The sequence below is a fragment of the Neophocaena asiaeorientalis genome, unplaced genomic scaffold (genome assembly GCF_003031525.2).
Source record: "Neophocaena asiaeorientalis asiaeorientalis breed wild unplaced genomic scaffold, Neophocaena_asiaeorientalis_V1.1 scaffold15, whole genome shotgun sequence".
Taxonomy (NCBI): Eukaryota; Metazoa; Chordata; class Mammalia; order Artiodactyla; family Phocoenidae; genus Neophocaena; species Neophocaena asiaeorientalis.
Genome location: NW_020185328.1, coordinates 13,686,115 through 13,700,818, shown reverse-complemented (window position 1 = coordinate 13,700,818; position 14,704 = coordinate 13,686,115).

Below are 14,704 nucleotides of genomic sequence, written 5' to 3'. Positions count from 1 at the left end.
GGTGGTAAACTGGCTTGACATATTGGTAGGAGGCAATGCCATAGTTAGTGCAATGTCTCCAGCTTTGAGAGGTATGGAGAAATTGGAACAATAAGAACTATGGATTTGGGTGACTGTTACTAAGTATCATTGATGCATTGAAGAGAGAAAAAGAGATGCTCTATTAGTTACTACTTCTGTGTAACAAATGATCACAAATTTAGCATCTTAAAACAAGACACATTATCTCCCTATTTCTATGGGTCAGGAGTTCAGGGATGGCTTACTGGGTCCTCTGCTATAGGGTCTTTTAAAAGGCTGTAATCAAGATGTCATCCAGGGCTGGAGTCTCACCCAAAGGCTTGACTGGGAAGATATCCACTTTCAAGTTCATGTGATTGTTAATAGGATTCAGTTCCTTGTGACCAGTTGGCTGCAGGCCATCCTCAGCTCCTTGCCACACAGGCCTCTCCAATATGGCAGACTAATTCATCCAAACTAGCAAGAGAGGGATTCTGCTATCAAGAGTGAAGTGAAAACCTTATGTAGCTTAATCACAGAATGACATCCCATCACTTTTGCCATCTTCTGTTGGTTAAAAGCAAGTCAAAAGGCTGGCTCATACTCAAGAAAGTGGATGATACAATGGTATAAATGCTAGGAGGCAGGGCTTACCGGGAGCCTTCTAAGAGCCTATCTGCCACACAGGCTCAGATCTATTACTCAGCATTTAAAGCAAACTGTGGGAGTCAGAAAGACTCATTAGCAGCATTTAAGGAGACACTCATCTCTTTTAGCTAGAAGGCAAACAGATTTGAAGATCCGTCTCCCATCATCATCGTAAAAGGGGCAGAACTTTAAAGAAGGCTAAATTCTCACCCTAGGCAAGTCTCCTAGGCCAAAGTCAGGGCCCTGGAAGAAAAAGAGTAGGATCCTGAGGATAGGAATATAGATAGATAGGAATATCTGGGTAGCTGAGAACCTTAAATCTGTATCTTCTCCCCAACACTTTTGGCTTGCAACGGTGGCTAGTAAGCCCCTTCCCTCTTATTGAAAAGGAGAGCCTCCTTGAAAACTATAAAGAAGTCTCAGATGAGGCAGGTTCATTACAAGACAATCCTCAGGATCTGTCTGTACTTTCCATTATGGGAGTCAGACTGATAATTGTGCTGTATCTCAGCATATCCTAACTAGGAAAGTAATGGCCTCTCCAGAGAGGAGATGAGTTTATATACTAATGAGTGCCAGGTGTTGGCTGATATGTATGTCCAAAGAGTATGACTGGGAGTGGACCCTGAGGGTCCTGGACCAAGGTGGCAGAATGTAAAGCTCTATGAACTGTTTACCAATATGGGGTTACTCTGTTGTGACAGAATTTAACACCCTAGCAAAGCCCTGGGTGATAGGTCTAACATAAGACTGGCATAGCTCCTGGTTGCTTGGAAAAGGCGATGGCCCACATGAAATGGAGTAGAGATCCCAGTCCTGTAGTAATGTAGTAAATGACTCACCCAGTGGTCATTTACCTAGTCCTTGAATGTATAATTGATTGGACCTATTAGAAGTTGGTAGACTTCTATCATTGTTTTCTTGATTGGCTATCGTATTAGCAAAAGCCAAGTGGAAGTCCTTGAAACTGTCTCCTCTGCCAAGTTAGTACATCAAAATCAAAGAAAAACTGCACAGAGTGGATGCACTCTCAGAGATTTAAAGGATGCAGGGGTGACGATCTCCATCATATCCCCATGTAAATTCACCAGTCTAGATGATACACAAACTAGATGAATCGACATGGATGACAATGGACTACTGTCAGTTTAACCACGTTGTAGTTTGAATAGCGGCTGCTGTGCTGTATTCGATATGTGCACTAGGCAAGTGACCTGGATACAAGGTTTTGGTTATTATTCTGGCAAACGTGTTATTTTTAATACCCATTGAGAAGGAGGTTCAGAAGCAGTTTATATTCATATGGATGAACAACAGTGGTCATGTTCTTTTCTCAGTGTTATGTTAATTCTCCAGCTCAGGCAAAATACAGTCTGAAGGGACTGAGACTGTCTGGACATTCTGCAGAGCATCACACTTATATAGTCTATGAGTAACATCATGTTAATTGGACCAAGGAGCTCACTTTATGGCAAAGGAAGTATGTCAGTGGGCACATGACCATAGAGTTTACTGGTCCAACCACACTGACACAACTAAGGCACCAGCTTAGAGATGATAGTCTGTGAGGATGGGTACCATCTTTCAGGGCATTGTATTCACTCTCAACCACAGATACATGGTGCTCTGTCCCCAACAGGTAGAATACATGAGTTTAGGAATTAAGTGGTGGACATAAGACAGACTCCGCTCACCATCACTTCCAGTGATCCATCCTTGTAACTTTAGGTTTTGTGAGTCTAGAGGTCCTAGGTCCAATGAAGAGAAACTTCCACCAAGGGAGATAGTAAGGGTCTCAGTAAACTTAAAAGCTATTGCCAGATTACTTTGGGCTCCTTGTGCCAGTAGACTAGCTGGCACACACAAAAATATTACTCTATTGGTAGGGAAGTTGACCTTATTATTGATGAAGGGGCAGCAGTGATGCTACATATCAGAGGGAGGGAGCAGTGTGCCATTCAGGTGATCTTTGGGACATATTTTGGTATTACCATGGCTTGTTTAACTGTAATGGGCAAGTACAGCAACCACAACCTGATTAGGGCATGGTAACCCGGTGCTCAGACACCTTAGAGAGGTTAATTTGGTTTACCCCTCCCCGCCCCCAGGCAATCTATTTAGACCTGCCAAAGTACTAGCTCATAAGGAGGAGCATCTAGAAGGATGCTGAAGGAAAGAGACGGTGACTATGTTATGGCCTAGGGACAAACCGCTGCAGGAGAAGCTGTAGTTTGTTCTGCTATCCTTTCTCTTATGCATTAGTCCAGAAAACACTATACTATACTAAAATACTATACTAACCAGAATCCTGAAGCAGCTGTGTCTGGAAAGAGAAAACTTAATGTAAGAAGCAAGTGGGTCTGAGCAGTGTAAGGGGTGGACTGCTGTGTTTCTCCCATCCACTGGTTGCTGTGAATGTTTGGCTGCTAACAGCTCATGGCTACACCCTTCTCAAAGATTTGCCCTCAGTTGAATAGCGCCAACTCAGCAGAAAATTTCTCTCCCCGGAAATAAGAGATGTTAATCCTGTGGTACAATTTATGTTCAAGATTTCCCCAAGGCACCGGGCTAAGCTAAAGCTAGTTTTCATCCAAGACTACATCCTTCTTGGCTGTCTTCTTCTGCCTACTATGCTTTTCTTGCCCTCCTTCTCCTAAGAGCATTCCCTTAATAAATCATTTTCGGAAGAACTGCAATCCTGGGCCCTGCTTCCAGGAATTCCGATTTAAGATACCATCTTCTACTATTAACTATACTGGAAAAATCTTTTATCTACCCGTACCATTCTGACCCAAACTTTATAGTATGCACATGAAAAGTTGCATAGATTGAGGTTTGCAATTAAAAAAAAAAGTCCTAAAATTTCTCCTCAATTTATTACTATGGCAAAGGCTCTCATTCATTTTCAGTTCTTAACTTTACTATAACTGATGACCATTATTGTATTCTTGTTATTCTCCAAACCTTCTTCTCTACTGATGTCAACTATCTTTTAAAACAATTCTGATCATGTTACTCCCCTGCTTTAAACATTTTGGTGACCTTCCACTGTTTCCTGGATGAAGTCTCAACTAATTAGCATAACATACAAGGCTTTGTTTATTGGCCTGCAATTTGGAACTGAATTCTAGAAGACTTTTCCCCTTACATACAGCCTGCACACCATGTGCTACAGCCAGACTCAACAACTTATTCCCTGAATAAGACGTGCTCTGCTTTGAATCCACGCTATTCCTTCTGCCTGGGATTGCTCTTCCTCTATTTCGCTTGTAAATACCTGCTTATACTTTAAGACACAGCTTATTTATCAACTTTTCTGTGAAACTGTTATTGACCAACCCAGCACTTCTTTCCAAACTCCAGGAAGAATTAATAACTTCCTTCTCTGCGCTCTTCTACACCTGTGTTATGATGACTGTCATTTTTTTTTTTTTTGGTAATTGTTTATTAACATGTCTTTCTCCCTCACACAAATTTGAATTTTTCAAGGGTCCTGAGATTTGTTTTTGTATCCATAATAATTATCACATGGCTTAGCATAGTATTCTTAAAAAATGTATATATATATTTATATAAAAGTAAACATATATACACATTTTTAAAAAGAATACTATGCTAGGCCATGTGATAATTATTGTCACATGTATATATATATGTAATTGAGTGAAGAACTTGGCTTGTTCTTAGAGAGCTTCTCAGCCTGACATGTTGGCCTGTTCTATTCTAGTTCCTGCCTTCAATCCTTTTCCTCTTTTTGGAGACTTGTAAACGGAAGACAGTCTTTGGATAACTGTCTGCTCACCTAAATCAATTGACTGTGCACACCTTCATTCCATCATTGCATGAGTCTATATAACTATACTTCCTATTCATCACACCAGTTCATGCTCCCTGTGATTTGTAACAAATAGGGGCAAAGAAATAAACGTCCAAGTGGCAATAGCAAGCCTGACATTTAGCTAGGAGACCTAAATGCAAGCCTACATTCTGTCTCTCCTTGAAAGTGAAAGTAAGCCAGGGAGAACTGAGAGAGAACTGCTTTAAAAGTAGCCAACTCGCACCTCCTTCATAACTACTCTGCATTGTAGTCACTCTGGAGGCCAGTTTAATTGGCCTCTGTTTCTGATTCATCTAGACATTCATATAAGCAGAAAGTAATGCTAAGTTTTCAGTTTTTCTTAAAAAAATATTTCTTTATATTTTTGAGAGTCTGGGTTGTGGATATAGCCTTAAGAATTTCAAATAAATATACTTTAAAAAATCCCCAGTATATTATTAGAACTTGTATTAGATCTTGGAATAAATCTGAAGGTAAAAATGATAATAAAAGACCCTTCATTCCAGGAAACTCAGTGGTTAATGTGGCATAAAGCCTGGTTATGAGAATCTGACCTGATAATATTCATTCCTTTCCTCCAGCCACATTTTCGGCCTCAGATCCTCCAGCACCCTCTAACTTCAAAGGAAACTCTGCATGAAGAGGGAGGGCATACAATAGAAGAACTTGTCCGATTATCCCCCTCTGTTTGGAAATGAGTAAAGATTATAGACATGTTTTCTTCTTTCTGTGCTTTGGATATATAATGTCAATTACCTGAAGCGAAACCCCCTACCCAGGCTAATGCATAGATTTGGATTATACCAAAATTGCATAAAATTGGAAACAAGATATTAATAATAATCCATAATGGTGTGACACAATGGAATACATGTTTATTTTCATTGGCTTTAGCTGGTACCACAGAAAAAGTAAATTAGTTTAGCAATTTAAATTTTATATTTATTATATTATACCCTGACCTTTCTTGCTCTTCCCTCACCACTTTATATTATGAATGAGGTAATTAAAAGGAGTCTACTTCTTTCCTGTTCTACTACAGCAGGTTTACCCCTTTAAATGTGTTTGTGTGTTAGTGAATGTGTATGTGAGTGTGCATTGTTTATTTTAACCAATGTTTGAAAATAAAGTTGGAATGCTAAAGGCCAAAGGAATGAAGTAGTCTGACTTGGTAATTAAAAGAACATACATGAAGTATTAACCAGGAACCACTGTTAGACTTTTCATTCTCAACCCAAAATGAAAAGGCAAGCATAATAATCCCGCGTCACCTCTGAAAATGATATCAGGAAATGTGTTCTCAGAGTCAGCTACTGGTCAAGACTTACATCAAGTTAAACAAAACAATGAAGGATCAGGGAATCTGGAAGGGCCAAAAGTTCAAAAAGGAGACCTTTAGCCCTTCTGCCTGCAATGCATAATAATACCTCCTGTTTGTATGATAGGTGCTTACCATTCCCTGAAAGCAAAAGCATTTATGACTTACATGCTAAGGACTAAGTGCTCTGGTCCCACTCTTCCTGTTCAGGATTATTTTCTACAGAAGTTAATACAATTTGAACTACCAAGTGAAAACAACAGCAACAAACAATAATCCCCAGTGGACCAATCTACTTAAAGCTGTGTCTTACCAAGCTTCCAGAGTATTTGGGATTGTCTAAACTACAAAAGAATTATGTCAACTATGGGTGAATCTTATCAAGGGTTGGCTTGCTCTTTTTTTCTTTTTTTTTTTTGGCCGTGTTGTGCGGCTTATGGAATTTTAGTTCCCTGACCAGGGATTGAACCCAGGCCCACCGCAGCCAAAGTGCTGAGTCCTAACCACTGGATCTCCAGGGAATTCCCTGGCTTGCTGTTTAAATGTCTTTAATGAAGACTCCATTTCCCTTGTGAGAGTCTGTATTAGCCAACCAAAGCTGATAGCAATAACAATAGCTGGAGATTTGACTTCAAAAATGCTTTGGTTTGAGCTGTTTCTGCACACAAATATAGAAGATTGTAGATAAATAACATGAACATAGTTTTGTTATTACTAAAAATAGTTTAGAAATATATAAAAATGTAAAAAAGATTTTTATGAATTGAATGACATAGTAAGCCCCTAGCTTTGGTGGTTTGTCACTTTTTACCCAGCTTTTAGGCATGAGTTACCACTGCCCCAACAAAACAAAGCAAGAAACTTGAACGCAAACCTTTCAGCCAGGTGACTCCGTAGTTTATAAGTGGCGATGAATGACATTTCCTCAGGAAAATCTTGGAAATGACCAATGTTGCACATTTTATTAACCTATGTTTAACCTGAAGCCTAGAGACTAGCTCCCCTCTCTTCCTGTCTTCAAAATTTCTGTTACCAACTGTACTATGTTGAAGTTTACATGACAGGCCATGTCAACACTTTTGTTTAGTTAGATGGAAGTGCATCATTTTTAAAGAAAAGCTCTATGGCCAAAAAATATAAACAGCTCTAACTTTGATTAATATAAATATTTAAAAAACAGAACATTCTGTTACAACTTACAAAAACAGTTCTGATGTAGCTGATGGGAAAGAAAAAGTGCTTTCATACATTAGACAAATCCAACAAAATGCAGCTGCAGAACAAAATTTTAAGTAAATATGAATTGTTTGCCTTTTCACAGGGCTACAGTATTTACTTAAATGGAGTTATTTTAGAACACTTTATGTTTCATTAGAAAAACAAAGTGTTTTTTTTTTTCCGTTTTATTTCTAAAGTATTTAAATTTCAAAGTCCCCTAATTTAAAGACACCATTAAAATTATTCCTCCTGCTCAGTTTAGGGTTTGCTAATAAGCCACTGGACAAGAGATGTGCGAAATGAATAGATGAAGAAAAACGTTGACAGCAAAAGCGAGGCCTGAAGGGTGAAGTTAGTTTATTTGGCCCTGTTTGTCACGAATGGCCCTGCAGCACATATAAAAGCAAATCCCTCTACCTTAGAAGATTAATTCTGAAGGAGGCACTCTTGGGTCAAAGTATACATAAGCGTGTGCCTAATCTCAGAGAAATCAGGCTATTTTTTCACAGCAATTAAGCAGAGGTCTGGGGTTTCACCCACAGCGTATTTAAACACAGGATACAATTAAATCCCAAAGTATTAATATCTTTGCTCTGCAAAATTGCCCAGGAAATAGATTTTGTCCTCTTTCAAATGAAAAGCAAGGCAAATTAAGAGAATAACTTGATTCTTAGCTTAGTTGCTTGAAATGAGAGCGTCATATTTTCTTCCAGTTGCAAATGTCGTATATACATAAAGACAGTTCTTACTTTACAATAGGGTAAGAGTTATATGCCTTCTGACTCCTTTAATCTAAATAAAGAATCTTAGAAGTTTGCATGAAAATGTATTGTTTTAAACTATAATTAAATTTCTTATTCAGCTTATGTGAAAAATCAACTCCTTATAAAAATCGAAGAACTATTGTTTACCACAAACAAAATGTCACAACTGAGAAGCTTTGCAACATTATGTAAAGAAGTAAATGTAAATCTTAAGCAAGCAAGTGTGTGCAGAGGGATTGCTTTCTGTAGAGATTTTTCTTGAAATTATTTTATTCATATAACCATCTCAAATCAAAATCTAATCTTCTAGAGAATATTACTGCTAGTTTAAAACACCGCTTCAAAAATGCTAAATATAAAAACAACAAAATAACTTTTATTTGTGCATCAATTCCCTAAAGGCAAAATGTTCACACTAAAAATTATTTTTAATAAACCACCACCTTTATTCAGATCTTGGGAAAAAACCTTTCTCTATTAAAAAAAATCTGCCCATATTACAATTCTCTTTTGTTCACATATCAGATTAATATTCCGACTGATAAACCAAATTCTTTTTGGCTTTTGGGAGGAAAAGCAGTGGAGGGAAGTTGGTCTTGGAATAAGAAAGGTTAGAAATAGTTTTTCACTTACACAGCTGAATCAATAGTTATTTCATTCCTATAAGTGTTTCTAGAAAGATAGTTTTGGTATATGATCCAGCGAGAAATCTTATAACCTATGACATGTGGGCATGTTCTTAGAAATGAATAAAACTAAAAGAATGAAGCAAAGTAGAATGAATCAGATGTGGGATGGTATGCACGTGTATACTAACGTATTTTCCTCCCTAAAGCTCGACTGTTGCTTTTAGGAGGAGCTGAATACTTAACCACACTATAAATGGTCTGGGCACTTTTTGATGTGTGCTGGGCTTATGTGAGAAGGCATGCAATCCGAATTTTACGAAGGATTGTTTTACTAGGACCAATGACTTTAATAGTACTTCTTGCTGACATCACTGGCAAATTGGTCTACTCTGTAACCTTTAAAAGTGCAGCATATCCCAAAATGAGTTACTTATTAAACAAATGTTCTTTTTTTGAGTGCAACTGACCTTTAAATGACTATTTCTCAGCAACTGCAACAAAGAGAATCTCACCTGTCACCTTTACACTTTTGATGCTACAGTGAGTAGACCCATAACCTTTTCACAACACTTAACGTGCTGCACAACATGGAATTACAAACGCTAATGAATACTCTTTCTTTTAAAGGGAAGTCCTATTACTTTATTAAATTGTTGCAGTACACAGAAGCCATGGAAAAGTATAACAATAAATCATTATTTTGATCAATCTGCAACCATTTTAGAAAATATAACTCCAAAGCACCAGAGAGTAATTTACTGCTAAGGACAGTTTCTCCTGAAGTTTTCTCCCCTCAGCTTCCAAGGGGTGTACGTGTGTGTGTAGGGGGGGCATCACTTAAACAACTGTATTTGATTAGAAAAACACTGTCTTTAGGTTCAGGCACTTATACAATATTTGTAGGCAATTTGAATTAAACCTACATGCAACTAGCATGCTACCCCTTTTCACTAACTGGAAGGAAGGCTTTTGAAACTCCAGAAGTATTGATGGAATATGTACATATATCCTGTCATGTTAGAGATTCTAAGATTCTGCTTTCCTCAGAAATAGACACATTTGTAAAGATGTAATGGGTATAATCAAGTCATGGTTTTCTTTAACTAAGTGAAGATGGTAATTACAAATTTATTCTTCAGGAATCAAATCAAATCTCGGATCTCTTTATTAGTGCAAGGAGATCCATGTTACAAGTCCCAATGACTTTTCTTGAGCAGAGAAACTATTTACACCTTAATAGAGCTGCTGAATCTGATGAAGGTTTCATTAGTTAAATATTTTCCCTTTTACAGAAAAGCAATATTCCAATTTTGATAATTTTCAAGAAAAATTTCTTGATCTGAAGGATTCAAGCACTGGAGAAAGGTAGTATGTTCATAGTTACATGTGTTTTACTGTAACAATAAGATACAGGTACTGCTCATGTTTGAGAATAAACTTTTTTCTTGCCAATTTGACCTTATTTATAAAATACTGTTTTGGAAAAGTGTTGAACTCTTAACATTGTAAAATATCAACTCTCCACAGAATAAAAAGGCATTTTTCACTTGTGTGTTCTCTCTTTTCTCTATTCCCACATCTCTTATAAAGTGAACATATTAGAATGAATTACAGAGAAATCTGAGAAATTTTTCCTAAACAATGAAAAATAACTGTTTTGAAATAATGTTCACTTACTGTTTTCTTTTCAGCTCTGACTTGGTAATATTTTGTAAAGCATGAGGGGCAGCCACAAGCCTTCACCAGAGAAATCAAAATTAATGTCCTTTGGAAATATTGGACTCTAAAAGAAAAGAATAGCAGAGATATGACTGATTTGGCTTCCTTTAGTTTAATTTACACAAAGGTAAATCAGTTATTTTATTGGCATGTAATCACAAAGAAAAATACACAGACTTAAGACTAAACTGACCCATTGTCAAGACTTCCAGGGTCTTATTCATTAATTATGGTGGCTACCCACAAACAACAGAAGAAAATCAACAATGCTAGATAAAATAATTACCAAGGGCTTCTATGTCTGTAAACTATTTAAATTCTTGAAATTGAATACTTATGATGAGTGATGCTCCTTTAATATATACCATATTTCTGCCCGTTCTCATCTCTGACTGCATTCAAAAACCCCAGATGCTCCTGTCCTTTTTTCACACCCACCTTTCACTTGGCTTCATCACAACCCTCTCTGCTGACATAGTGCCTATTAGAAAACTGAACACCTAGTGTCACTTGCAGTTTCTCAAGTGCCCGCTCATCTTGTGATACCCATTTCCGTTCTTAACAATAGTTCAGTTTCAATATCCTTTCTGCCCTTTCACAGGCAGCCCCCATGAAACAGTTGTGAAGTTTACTTTGCACTTATCAATACAATGTAAACCAGCATGGGCTTACCTCCTTGGGGTTAGTGAACCCACGTTGTCTGTGAGCACAGACAACACTTTGGCCACAGATGTGACTGGTTAACTGTACAAGCAAGGAGGATAAATCCACATAACAATACTTCATTCACCAAGGAAATCTGCAGTGGATTACAGCTTCTCTATGGTTAAGTCTGGTCTTAATTTACTGCTTTTATTCAGTTTTCAACCACAAACGAGCCCCTTATGAGGCATTCACTATGCAGAATTGACAACTCTTTTTATCTACTTGAAAAATATTTTTGGATAATAATTTATGGTTACAAAATATTTTAAGCAGTTTGAATGGTTATATTATATTCTTTCAATGCTTAATGATGCAGTATCCCCTGTAAAAATGGAATGCCAGGCAATTTGGTAATTTTACATACAGTATTTATAACAACAGAACAATTTGGCCATATAGAAACACAAATTACAAAAAAAAACCCTCTATATTTCATAGGAATTTTTTAAAAGACATTTTTTTAAAGCTCTTAAATTGTATCTTAGGAGAAAATCAGAGTTCAGAGCAGCATCTAAAGGCCGCATATAAATGGGTGAAAACATAACTTTGGCAAGCACTATATTTTATTTATGGACTATTATGGACTATTTAAAATATATTTTGAACACCCTTCAGAAAGAAAAAAGCTGCAGCTCTCTCTGAGGACACAAGGGTGAGTTCATATGCTATTTATATTTTTATAAATAAAAAATTTCCTTTTTTATTTCCTTGTTGACCCACTGGTCTTTCAGTAGCATGTATATTCTGTAATGTATATTCTGAATTAATGCCATCTTTTAAAAAAATCCATCTGAAGGTGCTCATTATTATTAGACATAGAGTCTTTTCAAAAACTGATTGCTAGTAACTGGAAGTACTCTGAAAACACCAAGTAGGCTGAAAAACATCATATAACTTTAATAAGTGGCAAGTGCCTGTATCAGTTTGTCATTTAAATGCTCATCTTCTACTATTGCCAACCAGTGACCCTATAACTGGAAATGGGACCCATGTAAATGGAATGCATTTTATAAATGAAGACAATGGAAGCAGTGTGGTTGATGTTCTTTGAGATGATAGAGCTCCTTTTGCGTTGCTTTAGATTAATTTAAACTATCGGTACACAAAGCTTTATAACTTTCCTCTTGGCAGAACTTGAGCACTTTTAGACTCATTGATCCTAAGGGATTCTTCCCATTGCAGGATGAACTCCCTGAAGATAAACAAAAGAAAACACTCAGCTGAGATATTTGTCGTGTTTTCCTCATTAGTGGCTACACAATCTTGAGCAGGGAATGAGTGCTTAGGGAAAAGCAGCTATGGCATTAAGAAGAAAGGACATTGTTTTTACAAGGAGGAACACCTTATGGTTTTCTAAAACATCTCTCCTCAAGTGCCATATGTAAATCATATTTTTAGAAAACCCAAATTATGTGTGCGCTTCAGGGGGAAAAACTACATAAACGTGTGATAGAAAAATAATGAACTGTATCACTTTGGTTAATTAAGCAATTATTGCTTCTTTATAGACTCAAATGCTGTTTGGTTTTCATCACAAAAACAGGTGGGGTTTGCTTTTTTGTTTATTGTTGTTGTTGGTTTGTAATTTTGCTTAAAAGAATTCTTTATGTTATCATTCTTGTCATTTTAGAACTTGCTATGTTCTGCCTCTAATCTGATAGCTAGGTTTCATTACCTTCCTAGATGTTCTAATGAAGGTGTAAAAGAAAAGGTTAGAAAGGTGATAAATTAGACAACACAAGCATCAGATTCAAACGCTACTTTACATAATTCCCAAATCATTTATATTAGAATAGTTTCATTAACATTATTACAGCTACTTTCTGTTGTTTATTGCGAACATATTAACATATAGATAAGAGCAACTTCTGTAATAGAATGTATAAGTTTGGAATTATGACAACAGCAGTGAACTAGCCTTGTTAGCACAGGCAAAAGTAGTTTCTAATCACCAGCTGTGGGTCAAGGAGCACAAGATTCCTAGGAAGATTTGGTGCATTCTTTCCAATCCACTTGGCACGTAGACGCCTAGTGATCGTACATCATGTACATTACACCTTGTGTGCCCAGATGCTCGTGTTGCTTCTCCTTCCTCTTCCTGCCAAGCATTATATGTGAAGTTAGAGTGGGAGAGTCATTTAACAATGAATTTCCCCATGGTATAACCATTACAAAGCTATCCATGCTAAATAACTTGTTTTTTAAGTCACTGTGCAATTTCAAGGTTTTAATGGCCCTTCCTTAAAATATAATACCCTGTGTCATTTATTTCCGGAAGTGAAAGCTGGTGCCAGCCTTTGGAATTCATGTGAAACAAGTGGTTCAATATGTTTTGAAGAGAGAATGAAAACTTGATAAGCAATTAATCTACCCTGAATGCTTTCCTAATGGTTTGTGCCTTTTCTTACTGATTTTTTTAAAATCCGGATTTATTCAAAAGAAAATCAAAGAAAACATACATTCAAATCTTTCTATAGTGCATTTGTTAGAGAAACCCACACACAGTGAGGCAGGAAAGATTGAACACATAAATAATTTTAAAATAATTTAAAAATAAAGGTGTTTTTGGTCGAATAGTAGCAACTTGAATTTTTTTCCCCTGTGCTTTGAAACTATGTGAGAAGGGAAAGATTTGAAACAGGAAACTGGGTGAATGAGCATAGAGAACAGGCTATTTTCCTAACAGGATAATCTTGCAAGTGACAACTGGCTGGGGAAGTGAAGTTGTCTTAGTCTGACTGATGATTCCCAGAGGCCCAGGCTTAAGAGTTAACACAGGCCAGAGACATCACTGAGACTCAAGACTCAGCCAGTGTATCCCCAGGGAGCCCGGCGAGAACACAGAGAAGACTTGCCAATAAAGTTATATTGTATGGGAGACACTGTATGGGCTAAGGAGACCCTTATTAGAGGACCACATGGAACATCCAGATTGAAGACCTGGGAGTCCAAGAGTAGAAGACACTGCATTTCAGTGGTTAGTGGCGTCAAGAGAACTAGAGCCTGGCACAAATTTATGCAGGACGCTAATAGCTACAGATGAAAACATCATGACTTTTCCAACTCAACAGAGATTATGTGTCTCTCCCTTGGTAGAGGGGTGCAGAACAGAAATTGCAAATCGGAAGATACAGAAATCAATGAAAAGTTGGACTTACAAGAGTAGAATTAACAGGGCCAATAAAAAAGTCAGAGAGCTTTCTCTTGAGTAAATGCCAAGTGAGTCTTAGGAGCTTTTGCATGCTAGGATACTTCAAGAGACATTCCTTGTCAGGAAATGATAACCATGGCAGAAAGGAAAAGCATGGGATCCAACAAGATGATGTGTATGTCCAAGACTGGGACTGAGACTGAGATCATGCCTTCCTATTTCTTAGTGAGGAGGTTAAAGTACTTTATAGTATCATACTTATTACAAAGGAATGATAATTGCATATGTATACATATACTTATATGTATATACCTCAATTAATTCCTTGGTAGAACATATATTGCCTTCACCCAGATCGTTAAGAACAAAAACTCTAGTTGCCAAAGTCCCAAAGTGTAGAACACTGTCAGGTGCCAAGTAGAAACACTTGAAATGCGGGTGTGTCAAACTGAGGCACCCGGCAAAGAATGGCCTCAACTGAATCTGCTGTACATCTGTAACCCGGATGAGTACTACATGCCTATCATCTGAATGGGGTTAGTCTCTGATTGGCATATTGCCAAGTAACCCAATTTTAAAATAGCACAAATTTTAATTATATGTTTCATTTAACTGACACCTGTCCTTGGAGGCTGTCATTAAAATGTTACAAGCTATAATGTGGGAACTATTATTACCTATGATCTATAGACAGGCAAAAATAAATAAGAGAAA